General features: G+C 62.9%; 6 pseudogenes; all 6 read left to right on the forward strand.

The window, feature by feature from the left end:
- The first annotated feature begins 2,872 nt into the window (after window positions 1-2,872).
- Window positions 2,873-2,991, forward strand: LOC142861810 (uncharacterized; annotated as a pseudogene).
- A 3,840-nt stretch (window positions 2,992-6,831) lies between these two features.
- Window positions 6,832-6,950, forward strand: LOC142861812 (uncharacterized; annotated as a pseudogene).
- Window positions 6,951-10,790: 3,840 nt separating this feature from the next.
- Window positions 10,791-10,909, forward strand: LOC142861813 (uncharacterized; annotated as a pseudogene).
- Window positions 10,910-14,754: 3,845 nt separating this feature from the next.
- On the forward strand, window positions 14,755-14,873 carry LOC142861814 (uncharacterized; annotated as a pseudogene).
- A 3,802-nt stretch (window positions 14,874-18,675) lies between these two features.
- LOC142861815 (uncharacterized) lies at window positions 18,676-18,794 on the forward strand (annotated as a pseudogene).
- Window positions 18,795-22,640: 3,846 nt separating this feature from the next.
- Window positions 22,641-22,759, forward strand: LOC142861816 (uncharacterized; annotated as a pseudogene).
- Window positions 22,760-23,199: the final 440 nt, after the last annotated feature.

Consider the following 23,199-nt stretch of genomic DNA (forward strand, 5'->3'; position numbering starts at 1 on the left):
ACCAATGTTAAGGTCGGGTGCGTTGCCCTCTCCCAGCCTCCCCCCTCGGGTCAGAGCTTCAAGTGCGCCCATCCCCCAGTCGGTGCGCACCCACCCCATTCCTAATGGATGTGTATGCCCATCCCCTCCCCCCACCCGCCCGACACCCACCCGAAGAAGGTGATTCCTCTGTGTCCACTTAGGTGTCCATCGGTTCGTACCCATTTGCTGGTGAGCGCGAGCACGTGGTGCTCGTGTGTCCATTCTTGGGATACTTGGCTTACTGGAACGGGTTCCAGCTCTGGCCAGGAGAACCACGAGAGGTGCCCCCTCACCGCTGCTCCTCATAGCCGAATAGCACTCCGTGGTGTCCACGCGCCACATTTTATTTACCCACTCGTGGGTCGATGGGCACTCGGGTGGCTTCCAGGTCTTTGCGATTGTGACTTGTGCCCTGACTCTAACCCTAACCCTTACCCAGCCCGTCTCCTCCACGGCCCCTGCCTGACTGACTCCTTCCCGCCCGGCCTGTCACCTGTCACCGTCCTCTGCCCCTGCCTGACACGCTCCTCCCCGCCCGGGCCGCCACCGTCCTCGGCCCCTGCCTGACGGGGCTCCTCCGTCGCCTGGGCCTTCCAAGGGCTTGGTGTGGACGCTGGTTCCAGGACGCCCTCCCAGGAACCCGGTAGCAGGGCGGCCGCAGCGTCTCGCGCAACCCAACCGTCCGCCGGCTGGCCGCCGTGGCTAAGTGGCCTGCGGGGGACGTGCTCCCGCTGTGCCGTGGGGGCCCAGCCTGGTGTCTTCTCTGAGGCCCCACGGCTGCCGCTCCCCGCAAGGGGATAGCCGCGGAGGTGGGGACCGCCTCCTCGTGGGGACGTACACCCAGCTCTCCACGTCGGATTCCGGGGCTCTCTGTCCTGCCAGAAGGCCCAGCTGGCCTGCGGGTCCTTTGAGTGGCAAAAACATCCGAAAACTGAGATTGAGGGTCCGGTGGGTGTCTGCACTTTTGTGCTGGGCACCCCAGGGAGGCCCGGGGGCTGGCTGGACAATGCGGTCTGCTGGGCTGGGGGGGGTTTGGAGGAGCAACTGATGCCCTTTGCACTTTGGGTAGCAAGTGTCTGAGGTGTCTCTGGGCCCTGTGCCATGTGGGGGCGGGGGCGGGGGCGGGGTGGGAGGAGGAGGAGGAGGAGGAGGAGGAGGAGGAGGTGGGAAGGGCCGTGGCCTGCAGTCGTGTTCCCCGGGGTGGCACAGCATGTGGCTTCTTCCACAGGCTGCTTGGCCTGGGCTCCCTGCACCTGGGCCTTTGGAGGACTGGCCCTGTGCTTGCCAACACTTCCTGCAGGGACCCAGAGCTGGGAGGTTGCATCTCTCAGCCCTGGGTCGGGCAGAGCCCCAGCGGGCCATGCCCACAACCTCTCTCAGCACGGGTCCCCCAGAAGGCTCCTTTGGGACCAGGATTCTCTTGCGGGTGACTCTTTAAGGTCTGGCCCCTGGATGGAGGGGCACCAGGAGTAGAGGAGCAGGAAGGGGAAGGGGGTGGCCATGCGAGGGGACACTTTCAGGCCAAGTCCCAGCTTCAGCCTGATCCTCCTGGGAACCCCGGGGTGGACATCACACCTCCTGGTTGCCCCGCTCTGAGACAAGGAGCCGGGCTTCGCATTCCCACAGCAGCCAGTCGTGGGCTGAGGACACCTGGGGCGTTGGGAACTCCCTGGCTTCTCCTTGGATTAACATCTGGAGCTGCTTGTGAATTGTGCCGCCACACACACCCGAGTGCAGGTGTCTTCTGCACAGACTGCGGGCCTCGCTCTTCTGAATGCCGCTAGCTCGCCACCCACCCACGGGAGAACCTGGTCAGGGTACTTTCTCTCAGGGGCAGACTCTCATCCGGGCGGGGGGCTACCGGTGTCTCTGTTTGCTCCTTTCTTTCTTCCATTTCGGGAAAGGCTTCCTTACTGGGTGTGGAAATCTCCTATGCCTTTCCTCGCCTATTCTGTCGGCTCTAAAATTCTCTTTCGGTTGCCACCCTCACAGATGGATTAGGAAACTCTTTGCGGTGCACTCATTAGTGAAATGACCTCAATGACGCTGGAATCCAATATCTAATCGCCGATTTTTAGCGAGTCCACACGCCAGGGTGGTTGGGGTCCAATGCAGCCCCGGCCAGGCCCAGGCCCCTTGGACTGGGCCACAGGAGGACACAGAGGAGGGTCCCGGCCCCCACGGTAGCGGTGCGGGCAGTTCTCCAAGGGCTTGGGTGTTTTCCAGAGGGAGGAGATGGAGGGGACTGATTTCTTCAGCGCCCCACAGACCACGCCACCCCACCCCACCCATGGGACACATCCCGAGAGAGAGAGAGACGCCCCATACACTGGCTCCCCTCCCCCGTGCGCTGTGCCCCAGCCCTGGCCCGGGGGAATAGGCGGCCGCGGGGCCACAGGGTGGGGGGCACAGCTGAAAGGGGTTGTGGGGGAGGGCGGCCCCTGGCTGGGGTCAAAGGGCGAGCGCCCCGCCCCGCCCACCCGCCCGTGCGCAGTCAGCGGCCCCGGAGGCGCGCTGGGGGTGGGGGGCGGGGAGGTGAAGGAGGCCAGGCGAGGAGAGGAGGGGGGCTGGAAGGTCTCCACCTTGGCGGGTCCAGCCGTGGAGGCGCATCTTGTGTGAGTGTGAGTGAGTGAGTGAGTGTGAGTGTGAGTGTGTGTGTATAGAGAGACAGCCCCCAACCCCGGCCCGCCGCTCCCTGCCCGCCCCGCCTGTCACCCCGTCCCTCGGAGCCCACGGGACCCGGCCGGCGAACTCAACAGGCCCGGCCCGGCGCGGGGCCTGGGGCGGGAGGAGGCGGCGGGGAAGCGCAGAGAGGCTCGGCTTCTCGAGCGGGGCAGGGGCGCCCTCCGCCGTCCACGACCACACCACCCCGAACGCGCCCGATCCCGTCTGGTCTCGGAAGCTAAGCAGGGTCGGGCCTGGTTAGAACTTGGATGGGAGACCGCCCGGGAATACCGGGTGCCGTAGGCTTCTTCTTCTTTTTTTTTTTTTTTTGCCTCTGGTTCTGTCGCGTTTCTGGGAGTGCGGGGGCGGCCCGGGGTGGGGGTGACCCCCACCCTCAGCGCCCGCCGCGGTGCCTGGCGCCCCAGCCCGCACCGTGGGGCCTCCTCTTGTCCCGAGCCGTGACACCGCCGCCACGCGGCAGCATGCGTGGCTTCTGGACAGTCAGGTCTCAGACCAAAGGTCTGCTCTGTGGGAGCCGACACGCTGGAGGAAACCTTGAGAGTCTGAGAGGGGAGGGAGTTCCAGAAGAAGGCCTGGATGTCATTTTGAGGGAGTATGTGACCAGAACTCGTCCCGTTGCTTTTGGGGTTCTATGGGCTACACGTAGGAATCTTTGGTGGTGGCACCTGATGTTCGGGCATCCGGAGTCACACCCAGACCTGCTCCACAGGCCTCCTTTTACTTTTCTCTTCGGATTCATTTTTTTTTTTTTTTTTTTTTGAGACAGAGTCTCGGTTTGTTGCCCAGGCTAGAGTGAGTGCCCTGGCGTCAGCCTAGCTCACAGCAACTTCAAACTCCTGGGCTCGAGTGATCCTTCTGCCTCAGCCTCCCGGGTAGCTGGGACTGCAGGCATGCGCCACCATGCCCCGCTAATTTTTTATATATATATCAGTTGGCCAATTAATTTCTTTCTATTTATAGTAGAGACGGGGTCTCGCTCTTGCTCAGGCTGGTTTTGAACTCCTGACCTTGAGCAATCCGCCCGCCTCGGCCTCCCAAGAGCTAGGATTACAGGCGTGAGCCACAGCGCCCGGCCGGATTCATTATTTTTAAAAAGTGTCTCTTATCTCTATTATTGCATTTTCTTTTCTCTCTCTTTTCAAGCAGATGATGGGAGTCCAAGTTTTAAGGTGACATGTGTTGCCCGTGCCCCCCTCCCCCCCCCGTGTTCTTATTCATTTACCTCTCATGTTGCTCCAGCATATTGTGGGGGCACCAATGTTAAGGTCGGGTGCGTTGCCCTCTCCCAGCCTCCCCCCTCGGGTCAGAGCTTCAAGTGCGCCCATCCCCCAGTCGGTGCGCACCCACCCCATTCCTAATGGATGTGTATGCCCATCCCCTCCCCCCACCCGCCCGACACCCACCCGAAGAAGGTGATTCCTCTGTGTCCACTTAGGTGTCCATCGGTTCGTACCCATTTGCTGGTGAGCGCGAGCACGTGGTGCTCGTGTGTCCATTCTTGGGATACTTGGCTTACTGGAACGGGTTCCAGCTCTGGCCAGGAGAACCACGAGAGGTGCCCCCTCACCGCTGCTCCTCATAGCCGAATAGCACTCCGTGGTGTCCACGCGCCACATTTTATTTACCCACTCGTGGGTCGATGGGCACTCGGGTGGCTTCCAGGTCTTTGCGATTGTGACTTGTGCCCTGACTCTAACCCTAACCCTTACCCAGCCCGTCTCCTCCACGGCCCCTGCCTGACTGACTCCTTCCCGCCCGGCCTGTCACCTGTCACCGTCCTCTGCCCCTGCCTGACACGCTCCTCCCCGCCCGGGCCGTCACCGTCCTCGGCCCCTGCCTGACGGGGCTCCTCCGTCGCCTGGGCCTTCCAAGGGCTTGGTGTGGACGCTGGTTCCAGGACGCCCTCCCAGGAACCCGGTAGCAGGGCGGCCGCAGCGTCTCGCGCAACCCAACCGTCCGCCGGCTGGCCGCCGTCGCTAAGTGGCCTGCGGGGGACGTGCTCCCGCTGTGCCGTGGGGGCCCAGCCTGGTGTCTTCTCTGAGGCCCCACGGCTGCCGCTCCCCGCAAGGGGATAGCCGCGGAGGTGGGGACCGCCTCCTCGTGGGGACGTACACCCAGCTCTCCACGTCGGATTCCGGGGCTCTCTGTCCTGCCAGAAGGCCCAGCTGGCCTGCGGGTCCTTAGAGTGGCAAAAACATCCGAAAACTGAGATTGAGGGTCCGGTGGGTGTCTGCACTTTTGTGCTGGGCACCCCAGGGAGGCCCGGGGGCTGGCTGGACAATGCGGTCTGCTGGGCTGGGGGGGGTTTGGAGGAGCAACTGATGCCCTTTGCACTTTGGGTAGCAAGTGTCTGAGGTGTCTCTGGGCCCTGTGCCATGTGGGGGCGGGGGCGGGGGCGGGGTGGGAGGAGGAGGAGGAGGAGGAGGAGGAGGAGGAGGTGGGAAGGGCCGTGGCCTGCAGTCGTGTTCCCCGGGGTGGCACAGCATGTGGCTTCTTCCACAGGCTGCTTGGCCTGGGCTCCCTGCACCTGGGCCTTTGGAGGACTGGCCCTGTGCTTGCCAACACTTCCTGCAGGGACCCAGAGCTGGGAGGTTGCATCTCTCAGCCCTGGGTCGGGCAGAGCCCCAGCGGGCCATGCCCACAACCTCTCTCAGCACGGGTCCCCCAGAAGGCTCCTTTGGGACCAGGATTCTCTTGCGGGTGACTCTTTAAGGTCTGGCCCCTGGATGGAGGGGCACCAGGAGTAGAGGAGCAGGAAGGGGAAGGGGGTGGCCATGCGAGGGGACACTTTCAGGCCAAGTCCCAGCTTCAGCCTGATCCTCCTGGGAACCCCGGGGTGGACATCACACCTCCTGGTTGCCCCGCTCTGAGACAAGGAGCCGGGCTTCGCATTCCCACAGCAGCCAGTCGTGGGCTGAGGACACCTGGGGCGTTGGGAACTCCCTGGCTTCTCCTTGGATTAACATCTGGAGCTGCTTGTGAATTGTGCCGCCACACACACCCGAGTGCAGGTGTCTTCTGCACAGACTGCGGGCCTCGCTCTTCTGAATGCCGCTAGCTCGCCACCCACCCACGGGAGAACCTGGTCAGGGTACTTTCTCTCAGGGGCAGACTCTCATCCGGGCGGGGGGCTACCGGTGTCTCTGTTTGCTCCTTTCTTTCTTCCATTTCGGGAAAGGCTTCCTTACTGGGTGTGGAAATCTCCTATGCCTTTCCTCGCCTATTCTGTCGGCTCTAAAATTCTCTTTCGGTTGCCACCCTCACAGATGGATTAGGAAACTCTTTGCGGTGCACTCATTAGTGAAATGACCTCAATGACGCTGGAATCCAATATCTAATCGCCGATTTTTAGCGAGTCCACACGCCAGGGTGGTTGGGGTCCAATGCAGCCCCGGCCAGGCCCAGGCCCCTTGGACTGGGCCACAGGAGGACACAGAGGAGGGTCCCGGCCCCCACGGTAGCGGTGCGGGCAGTTCTCCAAGGGCTTGGGTGTTTTCCAGAGGGAGGAGATGGAGGGGACTGATTTCTTCAGCGCCCCACAGACCACGCCACCCCACCCCACCCATGGGACACATCCCGAGAGAGAGAGAGACGCCCCATACACTGGCTCCCCTCCCCCGTGCGCTGTGCCCCAGCCCTGGCCCGGGGGAATAGGCGGCCGCGGGGCCACAGGGTGGGGGGCACAGCTGAAAGGGGTTGTGGGGGAGGGCGGCCCCTGGCTGGGGTCAAAGGGCGAGCGCCCCGCCCCGCCCACCCGCCCGTGCGCAGTCAGCGGCCCCGGAGGCGCGCTGGGGGTGGGGGGCGGGGAGGTGAAGGAGGCCAGGCGAGGAGAGGAGGGGGGCTGGAAGGTCTCCACCTTGGCGGGTCCAGCCGTGGAGGCGCATCTTGTGTGAGTGTGAGTGAGTGAGTGAGTGTGAGTGTGAGTGTGTGTGTATAGAGAGACAGCCCCCAACCCCGGCCCGCCGCTCCCTGCCCGCCCCGCCTGTCACCCCGTCCCTCGGAGCCCACGGGACCCGGCCGGCGAACTCAACAGGCCCGGCCCGGCGCGGGGCCTGGGGCGGGAGGAGGCGGCGGGGAAGCGCAGAGAGGCTCGGCTTCTCGAGCGGGGCAGGGGCGCCCTCCGCCGTCCACGACCACACCACCCCGAACGCGCCCGATCCCGTCTGGTCTCGGAAGCTAAGCAGGGTCGGGCCTGGTTAGAACTTGGATGGGAGACCGCCCGGGAATACCGGGTGCCGTAGGCTTCTTCTTCTTTTTTTTTTTTTTTTGCCTCTGGTTCTGTCGCGTTTCTGGGAGTGCGGGGGCGGCCCGGGGTGGGGGTGACCCCCACCCTCAGCGCCCGCCGCGGTGCCTGGCGCCCCAGCCCGCACCGTGGGGCCTCCTCTTGTCCCGAGCCGTGACACCGCCGCCACGCGGCAGCATGCGTGGCTTCTGGACAGTCAGGTCTCAGACCAAAGGTCTGCTCTGTGGGAGCCGACACGCTGGAGGAAACCTTGAGAGTCTGAGAGGGGAGGGAGTTCCAGAAGAAGGCCTGGATGTCATTTTGAGGGAGTATGTGACCAGAACTCGTCCCGTTGCTTTTGGGGTTCTATGGGCTACACGTAGGAATCTTTGGTGGTGGCACCTGATGTTCGGGCATCCGGAGTCACACCCAGACCTGCTCCACAGGCCTCCTTTTACTTTTCTCTTCGGATTCATTTTTTTTTTTTTTTTTTTTTGAGACAGAGTCTCGGTTTGTTGCCCAGGCTAGAGTGAGTGCCGTGGCGTCAGCCTAGCTCACAGCAACTTCAAACTCCTGGGCTCGAGTGATCCTTCTGCCTCAGCCTCCCGGGTAGCTGGGACTGCAGGCATGCGCCACCATGCCCCGCTAATTTTTTATATATATATCAGTTGGCCAATTAATTTCTTTCTATTTATAGTAGAGACGGGGTCTCGCTCTTGCTCAGGCTGGTTTTGAACTCCTGACCTTGAGCAATCCGCCCGCCTCGGCCTCCCAAGAGCTAGGATTACAGGCGTGAGCCACAGCGCCCGGCCGGATTCATTATTTTTAAAAAGTGTCTCTTATCTCTATTATTGCATTTTCTTTTCTCTCTCTTTTCAAGCAGATGATGGGAGTCCAAGTTTTAAGGTGACATGTGTTGCCCGTGCCCCCCTCCCCCCCCCGTGTTCTTATTCATTTACCTCTCATGTTGCTCCAGCATATTGTGGGGGCACCAATGTTAAGGTCGGGTGCGTTGCCCTCTCCCAGCCTCCCCCCTCGGGTCAGAGCTTCAAGTGCGCCCATCCCCCAGTCGGTGCGCACCCACCCCATTCCTAATGGATGTGTATGCCCATCCCCTCCCCCCACCCGCCCGACACCCACCCGAAGAAGGTGATTCCTCTGTGTCCACTTAGGTGTCCATCGGTTCGTACCCATTTGCTGGTGAGCGCGAGCACGTGGTGCTCGTGTGTCCATTCTTGGGATACTTGGCTTACTGGAACGGGTTCCAGCTCTGGCCAGGAGAACCACGAGAGGTGCCCCCTCACCGCTGCTCCTCATAGCCGAATAGCACTCCGTGGTGTCCACGCGCCACATTTTATTTACCCACTCGTGGGTCGATGGGCACTCGGGTGGCTTCCAGGTCTTTGCGATTGTGACTTGTGCCCTGACTCTAACCCTAACCCTTACCCAGCCCGTCTCCTCCACGGCCCCTGCCTGACTGACTCCTTCCCGCCCGGCCTGTCACCTGTCACCGTCCTCTGCCCCTGCCTGACACGCTCCTCCCCGCCCGGGCCGTCACCGTCCTCGGCCCCTGCCTGACGGGGCTCCTCCGTCGCCTGGGCCTTCCAAGGGCTTGGTGTGGACGCTGGTTCCAGGACGCCCTCCCAGGAACCCGGTAGCAGGGCGGCCGCAGCGTCTCGCGCAACCCAACCGTCCGCCGGCTGGCCGCCGTGGCTAAGTGGCCTGCGGGGGACGTGCTCCCGCTGTGCCGTGGGGGCCCAGCCTGGTGTCTTCTCTGAGGCCCCACGGCTGCCGCTCCCCGCAAGGGGATAGCCGCGGAGGTGGGGACCGCCTCCTCGTGGGGACGTACACCCAGCTCTCCACGTCGGATTCCGGGGCTCTCTGTCCTGCCAGAAGGCCCAGCTGGCCTGCGGGTCCTTAGAGTGGCAAAAACATCCGAAAACTGAGATTGAGGGTCCGGTGGGTGTCTGCACTTTTGTGCTGGGCACCCCAGGGAGGCCCGGGGGCTGGCTGGACAATGCGGTCTGCTGGGCTGGGGGGGGTTTGGAGGAGCAACTGATGCCCTTTGCACTTTGGGTAGCAAGTGTCTGAGGTGTCTCTGGGCCCTGTGCCATGTGGGGGCGGGGGCGGGGGCGGGGTGGGAGGAGGAGGAGGAGGAGGAGGAGGAGGAGGAGGTGGGAAGGGCCGTGGCCTGCAGTCGTGTTCCCCGGGGTGGCACAGCATGTGGCTTCTTCCACAGGCTGCTTGGCCTGGGCTCCCTGCACCTGGGCCTTTGGAGGACTGGCCCTGTGCTTGCCAACACTTCCTGCAGGGACCCAGAGCTGGGAGGTTGCATCTCTCAGCCCTGGGTCGGGCAGAGCCCCAGCGGGCCATGCCCACAACCTCTCTCAGCACGGGTCCCCCAGAAGGCTCCTTTGGGACCAGGATTCTCTTGCGGGTGACTCTTTAAGGTCTGGCCCCTGGATGGAGGGGCACCAGGAGTAGAGGAGCAGGAAGGGGAAGGGGGTGGCCATGCGAGGGGACACTTTCAGGCCAAGTCCCAGCTTCAGCCTGATCCTCCTGGGAACCCCGGGGTGGACATCACACCTCCTGGTTGCCCCGCTCTGAGACAAGGAGCCGGGCTTCGCATTCCCACAGCAGCCAGTCGTGGGCTGAGGACACCTGGGGCGTTGGGAACTCCCTGGCTTCTCCTTGGATTAACATCTGGAGCTGCTTGTGAATTGTGCCGCCACACACACCCGAGTGCAGGTGTCTTCTGCACAGACTGCGGGCCTCGCTCTTCTGAATGCCGCTAGCTCGCCACCCACCCACGGGAGAACCTGGTCAGGGTACTTTCTCTCAGGGGCAGACTCTCATCCGGGCGGGGGGCTACCGGTGTCTCTGTTTGCTCCTTTCTTTCTTCCATTTCGGGAAAGGCTTCCTTACTGGGTGTGGAAATCTCCTATGCCTTTCCTCGCCTATTCTGTCGGCTCTAAAATTCTCTTTCGGTTGCCACCCTCACAGATGGATTAGGAAACTCTTTGCGGTGCACTCATTAGTGAAATGACCTCAATGACGCTGGAATCCAATATCTAATCGCCGATTTTTAGCGAGTCCACACGCCAGGGTGGTTGGGGTCCAATGCAGCCCCGGCCAGGCCCAGGCCCCTTGGACTGGGCCACAGGAGGACACAGAGGAGGGTCCCGGCCCCCACGGTAGCGGTGCGGGCAGTTCTCCAAGGGCTTGGGTGTTTTCCAGAGGGAGGAGATGGAGGGGACTGATTTCTTCAGCGCCCCACAGACCACGCCACCCCACCCCACCCATGGGACACATCCCGAGAGAGAGAGAGACGCCCCATACACTGGCTCCCCTCCCCCGTGCGCTGTGCCCCAGCCCTGGCCCGGGGGAATAGGCGGCCGCGGGGCCACAGGGTGGGGGGCACAGCTGAAAGGGGTTGTGGGGGAGGGCGGCCCCTGGCTGGGGTCAAAGGGCGAGCGCCCCGCCCCGCCCACCCGCCCGTGCGCAGTCAGCGGCCCCGGAGGCGCGCTGGGGGTGGGGGGCGGGGAGGTGAAGGAGGCCAGGCGAGGAGAGGAGGGGGGCTGGAAGGTCTCCACCTTGGCGGGTCCAGCCGTGGAGGCGCATCTTGTGTGAGTGTGAGTGAGTGAGTGAGTGTGAGTGTGAGTGTGTGTGTATAGAGAGACAGCCCCCAACCCCGGCCCGCCGCTCCCTGCCCGCCCCGCCTGTCACCCCGTCCCTCGGAGCCCACGGGACCCGGCCGGCGAACTCAACAGGCCCGGCCCGGCGCGGGGCCTGGGGCGGGAGGAGGCGGCGGGGAAGCGCAGAGAGGCTCGGCTTCTCGAGCGGGGCAGGGGCGCCCTCCGCCGTCCACGACCACACCACCCCGAACGCGCCCGATCCCGTCTGGTCTCGGAAGCTAAGCAGGGTCGGGCCTGGTTAGAACTTGGATGGGAGACCGCCCGGGAATACCGGGTGCCGTAGGCTTCTTCTTCTTTTTTTTTTTTTTTTTTGCCTCTGGTTCTGTCGCGTTTCTGGGAGTGCGGGGGCGGCCCGGGGTGGGGGTGACCCCCACCCTCAGCGCCCGCCGCGGTGCCTGGCGCCCCAGCCCGCACCGTGGGGCCTCCTCTTGTCCCGAGCCGTGACACCGCCGCCACGCGGCAGCATGCGTGGCTTCTGGACAGTCAGGTCTCAGACCAAAGGTCTGCTCTGTGGGAGCCGACACGCTGGAGGAAACCTTGAGAGTCTGAGAGGGGAGGGAGTTCCAGAAGAAGGCCTGGATGTCATTTTGAGGGAGTATGTGACCAGAACTCGTCCCGTTGCTTTTGGGGTTCTATGGGCTACACGTAGGAATCTTTGGTGGTGGCACCTGATGTTCGGGCATCCGGAGTCACACCCAGACCTGCTCCACAGGCCTCCTTTTACTTTTCTCTTCGGATTCATTTTTTTTTTTTTTTTTTTTTGAGACAGAGTCTCGGTTTGTTGCCCAGGCTAGAGTGAGTGCCGTGGCGTCAGCCTAGCTCACAGCAACTTCAAACTCCTGGGCTCGAGTGATCCTTCTGCCTCAGCCTCCCGGGTAGCTGGGACTGCAGGCATGCGCCACCATGCCCCGCTAATTTTTTATATATATATCAGTTGGCCAATTAATTTCTTTCTATTTATAGTAGAGACGGGGTCTCGCTCTTGCTCAGGCTGGTTTTGAACTCCTGACCTTGAGCAATCCGCCCGCCTCGGCCTCCCAAGAGCTAGGATTACAGGCGTGAGCCACAGCGCCCGGCCGGATTCATTATTTTTAAAAAGTGTCTCTTATCTCTATTATTGCATTTTCTTTTCTCTCTCTTTTCAAGCAGATGATGGGAGTCCAAGTTTTAAGGTGACATGTGTTGCCCGTGCCCCCCTCCCCCCCCCGTGTTCTTATTCATTTACCTCTCATGTTGCTCCAGCATATTGTGGGGGCACCAATGTTAAGGTCGGGTGCGTTGCCCTCTCCCAGCCTCCCCCCTCGGGTCAGAGCTTCAAGTGCGCCCATCCCCCAGTCGGTGCGCACCCACCCCATTCCTAATGGATGTGTATGCCCATCCCCTCCCCCCACCCGCCCGACACCCACCCGAAGAAGGTGATTCCTCTGTGTCCACTTAGGTGTCCATCGGTTCGTACCCATTTGCTGGTGAGCGCGAGCACGTGGTGCTCGTGTGTCCATTCTTGGGATACTTGGCTTACTGGAACGGGTTCCAGCTCTGGCCAGGAGAACCACGAGAGGTGCCCCCTCAGCGCTGCTCCTCATAGCCGAATAGCACTCCGTGGTGTCCACGCGCCACATTTTATTTACCCACTCGTGGGTCGATGGGCACTCGGGTGGCTTCCAGGTCTTTGCGATTGTGACTTGTGCCCTGACTCTAACCCTAACCCTTACCCAGCCCGTCTCCTCCACGGCCCCTGCCTGACTGACTCCTTCCCGCCCGGCCTGTCACCTGTCACCGTCCTCTGCCCCTGCCTGACACGCTCCTCCCCGCCCGGGCCGTCACCGTCCTCGGCCCCTGCCTGACGGGGCTCCTCCGTCGCCTGGGCCTTCCAAGGGCTTGGTGTGGACGCTGGTTCCAGGACGCCCTCCCAGGAACCCGGTAGCAGGGCGGCCGCAGCGTCTCGCGCAACCCAACCGTCCGCCGGCTGGCCGCCGTGGCTAAGTGGCCTGCGGGGGACGTGCTCCCGCTGTGCCGTGGGGGCCCAGCCTGGTGTCTTCTCTGAGGCCCCACGGCTGCCGCTCCCCGCAAGGGGATAGCCGCGGAGGTGGGGACCGCCTCCTCGTGGGGACGTACACCCAGCTCTCCACGTCGGATTCCGGGGCTCTCTGTCCTGCCAGAAGGCCCAGCTGGCCTGCGGGTCCTTAGAGTGGCAAAAACATCCGAAAACTGAGATTGAGGGTCCGGTGGGTGTCTGCACTTTTGTGCTGGGCACCCCAGGGAGGCCCGGGGGCTGGCTGGACAATGCGGTCTGCTGGGCTGGGGGGGGTTTGGAGGAGCAACTGATGCCCTTTGCACTTTGGGTAGCAAGTGTCCTGAGGTGTCTCTGGGCCCTGTGCCATGTGGGGGCGGGGGCGGGGGCGGGGTGGGAGGAGGAGGAGGAGGAGGAGGAGGAGGAGGAGGTGGGAAGGGCCGTGGCCTGCAGTCGTGTTCCCCGGGGTGGCACAGCATGTGGCTTCTTCCACAGGCTGCTTGGCCTGGGCTCCCTGCACCTGGGCCTTTGGAGGACTGGCCCTGTGCTTGCCAACACTTCCTGCAGGGACCCAGAGCTGGGAGGTTGCATCTCTCAGCCCTGGGTCGGGCAGAGCCCCAGCGGGCCATGCCCACAACCTCTCTCAGCACGGGTCCCCCAGAAGGCTCCTTTGGGACCAGGATTCTCTTGCGGGTGACTCTTTAAGGTCTGGCCCCTGGATGGAGGGGCACCAGGAGTAGAGGAGCAGGAAGGGGAAGGGGGTGGCCATGCGAGGGGACACTTTCAGGCCAAGTCCCAGCTTCAGCCTGATCCTCCTGGGAACCCCGGGGTGGACATCACACCTCCTGGTTGCCCCGCTCTGAGACAAGGAGCCGGGCTTCGCATTCCCACAGCAGCCAGTCGTGGGCTGAGGACACCTGGGGCGTTGGGAACTCCCTGGCTTCTCCTTGGATTAACATCTGGAGCTGCTTGTGAATTGTGCCGCCACACACACCCGAGTGCAGGTGTCTTCTGCACAGACTGCGGGCCTCGCTCTTCTGAATGCCGCTAGCTCGCCACCCACCCACGGGAGAACCTGGTCAGGGTACTTTCTCTCAGGGGCAGACTCTCATCCGGGCGGGGGGCTACCGGTGTCTCTGTTTGCTCCTTTCTTTCTTCCATTTCGGGAAAGGCTTCCTTACTGGGTGTGGAAATCTCCTATGCCTTTCCTCGCCTATTCTGTCGGCTCTAAAATTCTCTTTCGGTTGCCACCCTCACAGATGGATTAGGAAACTCTTTGCGGTGCACTCATTAGTGAAATGACCTCAATGACGCTGGAATCCAATATCTAATCGCCGATTTTTAGCGAGTCCACACGCCAGGGTGGTTGGGGTCCAATGCAGCCCCGGCCAGGCCCAGGCCCCTTGGACTGGGCCACAGGAGGACACAGAGGAGGGTCCCGGCCCCCACGGTAGCGGTGCGGGCAGTTCTCCAAGGGCTTGGGTGTTTTCCAGAGGGAGGAGATGGAGGGGACTGATTTCTTCAGCGCCCCACAGACCACGCCACCCCACCCCACCCATGGGACACATCCCGAGAGAGAGAGAGAGACGCCCCATACACTGGCTCCCCTCCCCCGTGCGCTGTGCCCCAGCCCTGGCCCGGGGGAATAGGCGGCCGCGGGGCCACAGGGTGGGGGGCACAGCTGAAAGGGGTTGTGGGGGAGGGCGGCCCCTGGCTGGGGTCAAAGGGCGAGCGCCCCGCCCCGCCCACCCGCCCGTGCGCAGTCAGCGGCCCCGGAGGCGCGCTGGGGGTGGGGGGCGGGGAGGTGAAGGAGGCCAGGCGAGGAGAGGAGGGGGGCTGGAAGGTCTCCACCTTGGCGGGTCCAGCCGTGGAGGCGCATCTTGTGTGAGTGTGAGTGAGTGAGTGAGTGTGAGTGTGAGTGTGTGTGTATAGAGAGACAGCCCCCAACCCCGGCCCGCCGCTCCCTGCCCGCCCCGCCTGTCACCCCGTCCCTCGGAGCCCACGGGACCCGGCCGGCGAACTCAACAGGCCCGGCCCGGCGCGGGGCCTGGGGCGGGAGGAGGCGGCGGGGAAGCGCAGAGAGGCTCGGCTTCTCGAGCGGGGCAGGGGCGCCCTCCGCCGTCCACGACCACACCACCCCGAACGCGCCCGATCCCGTCTGGTCTCGGAAGCTAAGCAGGGTCGGGCCTGGTTAGAACTTGGATGGGAGACCGCCCGGGAATACCGGGTGCCGTAGGCTTCTTCTTCTTTTTTTTTTTTTTTTTTGCCTCTGGTTCTGTCGCGTTTCTGGGAGTGCGGGGGCGGCCCGGGGTGGGGGTGACCCCCACCCTCAGCGCCCGCCGCGGTGCCTGGCGCCCCAGCCCGCACCGTGGGGCCTCCTCTTGTCCCGAGCCGTGACACCGCCGCCACGCGGCAGCATGCGTGGCTTCTGGACAGTCAGGTCTCAGACCAAAGGTCTGCTCTGTGGGAGCCGACACGCTGGAGGAAACCTTGAGAGTCTGAGAGGGGAGGGAGTTCCAGAAGAAGGCCTGGATGTCATTTTGAGGGAGTATGTGACCAGAACTCGTCCCGTTGCTTTTGGGGTTCTATGGGCTACACGTAGGAATCTTTGGTGGTGGCACCTGATGTTCGGGCATCCGGAGTCACACCCAGACCTGCTCCACAGGCCTCCTTTTACTTTTCTCTTCGGATTCATTTTTTTTTTTTTTTTTTTGAGACAGAGTCTCGGTTTGTTGCCCAGGCTAGAGTGAGTGCCGTGGCGTCAGCCTAGCTCACAGCAACTTCAAACTCCTGGGCTCGAGTGATCCTTCTGCCTCAGCCTCCCGGGTAGCTGGGACTGCAGGCATGCGCCACCATGCCCCGCTAATTTTTTATATATATATCAGTTGGCCAATTAATTTCTTTCTATTTATAGTAGAGACGGGGTCTCGCTCTTGCTCAGGCTGGTTTTGAACTCCTGACCTTGAGCAATCCGCCCGCCTCGGCCTCCCAAGAGCTAGGATTACAGGCGTGAGCCACAGCGCCCGGCCGGATTCATTATTTTTAAAAAGTGTCTCTTATCTCTATTATTGCATTTTCTTTTCTCTCTCTTTTCAAGCAGATGATGGGAGTCCAAGTTTTAAGGTGACATGTGTTGCCCGTGCCCCCCTCCCCCCCCCGTGTTCTTATTCATTTACCTCTCATGTTGCTCCAGCATATTGTGGGGGCACCAATGTTAAGGTCGGGTGCGTTGCCCTCTCCCAGCCTCCCCCCTCGGGTCAGAGCTTCAAGTGCGCCCATCCCCCAGTCGGTGCGCACCCACCCCATTCCTAATGGATGTGTATGCCCATCCCCTCCCCCCACCCGCCCGACACCCACCCGAAGAAGGTGATTCCTCTGTGTCCACTTAGGTGTCCATCGGTTCGTACCCATTTGCTGGTGAGCGCGAGCACGTGGTGCTCGTGTGTCCATTCTTGGGATACTTGGCTTACTGGAACGGGTTCCAGCTCTGGCCAGGAGAACCACGAGAGGTGCCCCCTCAGCGCTGCTCCTCATAGCCGAATAGCACTCCGTGGTGTCCACGCGCCACATTTTATTTACCCACTCGTGGGTCGATGGGCACTCGGGTGGCTTCCAGGTCTTTGCGATTGTGACTTGTGCCCTGACTCTAACCCTAACCCTTACCCAGCCCGTCTCCTCCACGGCCCCTGCCTGACTGACTCCTTCCCGCCCGGCCTGTCACCTGTCACCGTCCTCTGCCCCTGCCTGACACGCTCCTCCCCGCCCGGGCCGTCACCGTCCTCGGCCCCTGCCTGACGGGGCTCCTCCGTCGCCTGGGCCTTCCAAGGGCTTGGTGTGGACGCTGGTTCCAGGACGCCCTCCCAGGAACCCGGTAGCAGGGCGGCCGCAGCGTCTCGCGCAACCCAACCGTCCGCCGGCTGGCCGCCGTGGCTAAGTGGCCTGCGGGGGACGTGCTCCCGCTGTGCCGTGGGGGCCCAGCCTGGTGTCTTCTCTGAGGCCCCACGGCTGCCGCTCCCCGCAAGGGGATAGCCGCGGAGGTGGGGACCGCCTCCTCGTGGGGACGTACACCCAGCTCTCCACGTCGGATTCCGGGGCTCTCTGTCCTGCCAGAAGGCCCAGCTGGCCTGCGGGTCCTTAGAGTGGCAAAAACATCCGAAAACTGAGATTGAGGGTCCGGTGGGTGTCTGCACTTTTGTGCTGGGCACCCCAGGGAGGCCCGGGGGCTGGCTGGACAATGCGGTCTGCTGGGCTGGGGGGGGTTTGGAGGAGCAACTGATGCCCTTTGCACTTTGGGTAGCAAGTGTCTGAGGTGTCTCTGGGCCCTGTGCCATGTGGGGGCGGGGGCGGGGGCGGGGTGGGAGGAGGAGGAGGAGGAGGAGGTGGGAAGGGCCGTGGCCTGCAGTCGTGTTCCCCGGGGTGGCACAGCATGTGGCTTCTTCCACAGGCTGCTTGGCCTGGGCTCCCTGCACCTGGGCCTTTGGAGGACTGGCCCTGTGCTTGCCAACACTTCCTGCAGGGACCCAGAGCTGGGAGGTTGCATCTCTCAGCCCTGGGTCGGGCAGAGCCCCAGCGGGCCATGCCCACAACCTCTCTCAGCACGGGTCCCCCAGAAGGCTCCTTTGGGACCAGGATTCTCTTGCGGGTGACTCTTTAAGGTCTGGCCCCTGGATGGAGGGGCACCAGGAGTAGAGGAGCAGGAAGGGGAAGGGGGTGGCCATGCGAGGGGACACTTTCAGGCCAAGTCCCAGCTTCAGCCTGATCCTCCTGGGAACCCCGGGGTGGACATCACACCTCCTGGTTGCCCCGCTCTGAGACAAGGAGCCGGGCTTCGCATTCCCACAGCAGCCAGTCGTGGGCTGAGGACACCTGGGGCGTTGGGAACTCCCTGGCTTCTCCTTGGATTAACATCTGGAGCTGCTTGTGAATTGTGCCGCCACACACACCCGAGTGCAGGTGTCTTCTGCACAGACTGCGGGCCTCGCTCTTCTGAATGCCGCTAGCTCGCCACCCACCCACGGGAGAACCTGGTCAGGGTACTTTCTCTCAGGGGCAGACTCTCATCCGGGCGGGGGGCTACCGGTGTCTCTGTTTGCTCCTTTCTTTCTTCCATTTCGGGAAAGGCTTCCTTACTGGGTGTGGAAATCTCCTATGCCTTTCCTCGCCTATTCTGTCGGCTCTAAAATTCTCTTTCGGTTGCCACCCTCACAGATGGATTAGGAAACTCTTTGCGGTGCACTCATTAGTGAAATGACCTCAATGACGCTGGAATCCAATATCTAATCGCCGATTTTTAGCGAGTCCACACGCCAGGGTGGTTGGGGTCCAATGCAGCCCCGGCCAGGCCCAGGCCCCTTGGACTGGGCCACAGGAGGACACAGAGGAGGGTCCCGGCCCCCACGGTAGCGGTGCGGGCAGTTCTCCAAGGGCTTGGGTGTTTTCCAGAGGGAGGAGATGGAGGGGACTGATTTCTTCAGCGCCCCACAGACCACGCCACCCCACCCCACCCATGGGACACATCCCGAGAGAGAGAGAGACGCCCCATACACTGGCTCCCCTCCCCCGTGCGCTGTGCCCCAGCCCTGGCCCGGGGGAATAGGCGGCCGCGGGGCCACAGGGTGGGGGGCACAGCTGAAAGGGGTTGTGGGGGAGGGCGGCCCCTGGCTGGGGTCAAAGGGTGAGCGCCCCGCCCCGCCCACCCGCCCGTGCGCAGTCAGCGGCCCCGGAGGCGCGCTGGGGGTGGGGGGCGGGGAGGTGAAGGAGGCCAGGCGAGGAGAGGAGGGGGGCTGGAAGGTCTCCACCTTGGCGGGTCCAGCCGTGGAGGCGCATCTTGTGTGAGTGTGAGTGAGTGAGTGAGTGTGAGTGTGAGTGTGTGTGTATAGAGAGACAGCCCCCAACCCCGGCCCGCCGCTCCCTGCCCGCCCCGCCTGTCACCCCGTCCCTCGGAGCCCACGGGACCCGGCCGGCGAACTCAACAGGCCCGGCCCGGCGCGGGAAGCGCAGAGAGGCTCGGCTTCTCGAGCGGGGCAGGGGCGCCCTCCGCCGTCCACGACCACACCACCCCGAACGCGCCCGATCCCGTCTGGTCTCGGAAGCTAAGCAGGGTCGGGCCTGGTTAGAACTTGGATGGGAGACCGCCCGGGAATACCGGGTGCCGTAGGCTTCTTCTTCTTTTTTTTTTTTTTTTTTGCCTCTGGTTCTGTCGCGTTTCTGGGAGTGCGGGGGCGGCCCGGGGTGGGGGTGACCCCCACCCTCAGCGCCCGCCGCGGTGCCTGGCGCCCCAGCCCGCACCGTGGGGCCTCCTCTTGTCCCGAGCCGTGACACCGCCGCCACGCGGCAGCATGCGTGGCTTCTGGACAGTCAGGTCTCAGACCAAAGGTCTGCTCTGTGGGAGCCGACACGCTGGAGGAAACCTTGAGAGTCTGAGAGGGGAGGGAGTTCCAGAAGAAGGCCTGGATGTCATTTTGAGGGAGTATGTGACCAGAACTCGTCCCGTTGCTTTTGGGGTTCTATGGGCTACACGTAGGAATCTTTGGTGGTGGCACCTGATGTTCGGGCATCCGGAGTCACACCCAGACCTGCTCCACAGGCCTCCTTTTACTTTTCTCTTCGGATTCATTTTTTTTTTTTTTTTTTTTGAGACAGAGTCTCGGTTTGTTGCCCAGGCTAGAGTGAGTGCCGTGGCGTCAGCCTAGCTCACAGCAACTTCAAACTCCTGGGCTCGAGTGATCCTTCTGCCTCAGCCTCCCGGGTAGCTGGGACTGCAGGCATGCGCCACCATGCCCCGCTAATTTTTTATATATATATCAGTTGGCCAATTAATTTCTTTCTATTTATAGTAGAGACGGGGTCTCGCTCTTGCTCAGGCTGGTTTTGAACTCCTGACCTTGAGCAATCCGCCCGCCTCGGCCTCCCAAGAGCTAGGATTACAGGCGTGAGCCACAGCGCCCGGCCGGATTCATTATTTTTAAAAAGTGTCTCTTATCTCTATTATTGCATTTTCTTTTCTCTCTCTTTTCAAGCAGATGATGGGAGTCCAAGTTTTAAGGTGACATGTGTTGCCCGTGCCCCCCTCCCCCCCCCGTGTTCTTATTCATTTACCTCTCATGTTGCTCCAGCATATTGTGGGGGCACCAATGTTAAGGTCGGGTGCGTTGCCCTCTCCCAGCCTCCCCCCTCGGGTCAGAGCTTCAAGTGCGCCCATCCCCCAGTCGGTGCGCACCCACCCCATTCCTAATGGATGTGTATGCCCATCCCCTCCCCCCACCCGCCCGACACCCACCCGAAGAAGGTGATTCCTCTGTGTCCACTTAGGTGTCCATCGGTTCGTACCCATTTGCTGGTGAGCGCGAGCACGTGGTGCTCGTGTGTCCATTCTTGGGATACTTGGCTTACTGGAACGGGTTCCAGCTCTGGCCAGGAGAACCACGAGAGGTGCCCCCTCAGCGCTGCTCCTCATAGCCGAATAGCACTCCGTGGTGTCCACGCGCCACATTTTATTTACCCACTCGTGGGTCGATGGGCACTCGGGTGGCTTCCAGGTCTTTGCGATTGTGACTTGTGCCCTGACTCTAACCCTAACCCTTACCCAGCCCGTCTCCTCCACGGCCCCTGCCTGACTGACTCCTTCCCGCCCGGCCTGTCACCTGTCACCGTCCTCTGCCCCTGCCTGACACGCTCCTCCCCGCCCGGGCCGTCACCGTCCTCGGCCCCTGCCTGACGGGGCTCCTCCGTCGCCTGGGCCTTCCAAGGGCTTGGTGTGGACGCTGGTTCCAGGACGCCCTCCCAGGAACCCGGTAGCAGGGCGGCCGCAGCGTCTCGCGCAACCCAACCGTCCGCCGGCTGGCCGCCGTGGCTAAGTGGCCTGCGGGGGACGTGCTCCCGCTGTGCCGTGGGGGCCCAGCCTGGTGTCTTCTCTGAGGCCCCACGGCTGCCGCTCCCCGCAAGGGGATAGCCGCGGAGGTGGGGACCGCCTCCTCGTGGGGACGTACACCCAGCTCTCCACGTCGGATTCCGGGGCTCTCTGTCCTGCCAGAAGGCCCAGCTGGCCTGCGGGTCCTTAGAGTGGCAAAAACATCCGAAAACTGAGATTGAGGGTCCGGTGGGTGTCTGCACTTTTGTGCTGGGCACCCCAGGGAGGCCCGGGGGCTGGCTGGACAATGCGGTCTGCTGGGCTGGGGGGGGTTTGGAGGAGCAACTGATGCCCTTTGCACTTTGGGTAGCAAGTGTCTGAGGTGTCTCTGGGCCCTGTGCCATGTGGGGGCGGGGGCGGGGGCGGGGTGGGAGGAGGAGGAGGAGGAGGAGGAGGAGGAGGAGGAGGTGGGAAGGGCCGTGGCCTGCAGTCGTGTTCCCCGGGGTGGCACAGCATGTGGCTTCTTCCACAGGCTGCTTGGCCTGGGCTCCCTGCACCTGGGCCTTTGGAGGACTGGCCCTGTGCTTGCCAACACTTCCTGCAGGGACCCAGAGCTGGGAGGTTGCATCTCTCAGCCCTGGGTCGGGCAGAGCCCCAGCGGGCCATGCCCACAACCTCTCTCAGCACGGGTCCCCCAGAAGGCTCCTTTGGGACCAGGATTCTCTTGCGGGTGACTCTTTAAGGTCTGGCCCCTGGATGGAGGGGCACCAGGAGTAGAGGAGCAGGAAGGGGAAGGGGGTGGCCATGCGAGGGGACACTTTCAGGCCAAGTCCCAGCTTCAGCCTGATCCTCCTGGGAACCCCGGGGTGGACATCACACCTCCTGGTTGCCCCGCTCTGAGACAAGGAGCCGGGCTTCGCATTCCCACAGCAGCCAGTCGTGGGCTGAGGACACCTGGGGCGTTGGGAACTCCCTGGCTTCTCCTTGGATTAACATCTGGAGCTGCTTGTGAATTGTGCCGCCACACACACCCGAGTGCAGGTGTCTTCTGCACAGACTGCGGGCCTCGCTCTTCTGAATGCCGCTAGCTCGCCACCCACCCACGGGAGAACCTGGTCAGGGTACTTTCTCTCAGGGGCAGACTCTCATCCGGGCGGGGGGCTACCGGTGTCTCTGTTTGCTCCTTTCTTTCTTCCATTTCGGGAAAGGCTTCCTTACTGGGTGTGGAAATCTCCTATGCCTTTCCTCGCCTATTCTGTCGGCTCTAAAATTCTCTTTCGGTTGCCACCCTCACAGATGGATTAGGAAACTCTTTGCGGTGCACTCATTAGTGAAATGACCTCAATGACGCTGGAATCCAATATCTAATCGCCGATTTTTAGCGAGTCCACACGCCAGGGTGGTTGGGGTCCAATGCAGCCCCGGCCAGGCCCAGGCCCCTTGGACTGGGCCACAGGAGGACACAGAGGAGGGTCCCGGCCCCCACGGTAGCGGTGCGGGCAGTTCTCCAAGGGCTTGGGTGTTTTCCAGAGGGAGGAGATGGAGGGGACTGATTTCTTCAGCGCCCCACAGACCACGCCACCCCACCCCACCCATGGGACACATCCCGAGAGAGAGAGAGAGACGCCCCATACACTGGCTCCCCTCCCCCGTGCGCTGTGCCCCAGCCCTGGCCCGGGGGAATAGGCGGCCGCGGGGCCACAGGGTGGGGGGCACAGCTGAAAGGGGTTGTGGGGGAGGGCGGCCCCTGGCTGGGGTCAAAGGGCGAGCGCCCCGCCCCGCCCACCCGCCCGTGCGCAGTCAGCGGCCCCGGAGGCGCGCTGGGGGTGGGGGGCGGGGAGGTGAAGGAGGCCAGGCGAGGAGAGGAGGGGGGCTGGAAGGTCTCCACCTTGGCGGGTCCAGCCGTGGAGGCGCATCTTGTGTGAGTGTGAGTGAGTGAGTGAGTGTGAGTGTGAGTGTGTGTGTATAGAGAGACAGCCCCCAACCCCGGCCCGCCGCTCCCTGCCCGCCCCGCCTGTCACCCCGTCCCTCGGAGCCCACGGGACCCGGCCGGCGAACTCAACAGGCCCGGCCCGGCGCGGGGCCTGGGGCGGGAGGAGGCGGCGGGGAAGCGCAGAGAGGCTCGGCTTCTCGAGCGGGGCAGGGGCGCCCTCCGCCGTCCACGACCACACCACCCCGAACGCGCCCGATCCCGTCTGGTCTCGGAAGCTAAGCAGGGTCGGGCCTGGTTAGAACTTGGATGGGAGACCGCCCGGGAATACCGGGTGCCGTAGGCTTCTTCTTCTTTTTTTTTTTTTTTTTTGCCTCTGGTTCTGTCGCGTTTCTGGGAGTGCGGGGGCGGCCCGGGGTGGGGGTGACCCCCACCCTCAGCGCCCGCCGCGGTGCCTGGCGCCCCAGCCCGCACCGTGGGGCCTCCTCTTGTCCCGAGCCGTGACACCGCCGCCACGCGGCAGCATGCGTGGCTTCTGGACAGTCAGGTCTCAGACCAAAGGTCTGCTCTGTGGGAGCCGACACGCTGGAGGAAACCTTGAGAGTCTGAGAGGGGAGGGAGTTCCAGAAGAAGGCCTGGATGTCATTTTGAGGGAGTATGTGACCAGAACTCGTCCCGTTGCTTTTGGGGTTCTATGGGCTACACGTAGGAATCTTTGGTGGTGGCACCTGATGTTCGGGCATCCGGAGTCACACCCAGACCTGCTCCACAGGCCTCCTTTTACTT

This window comes from Microcebus murinus, chromosome 17 (assembly GCF_040939455.1).
Source record: "Microcebus murinus isolate Inina chromosome 17, M.murinus_Inina_mat1.0, whole genome shotgun sequence".
Lineage (NCBI taxonomy): Eukaryota > Metazoa > Chordata > Mammalia > Primates > Cheirogaleidae > Microcebus > Microcebus murinus.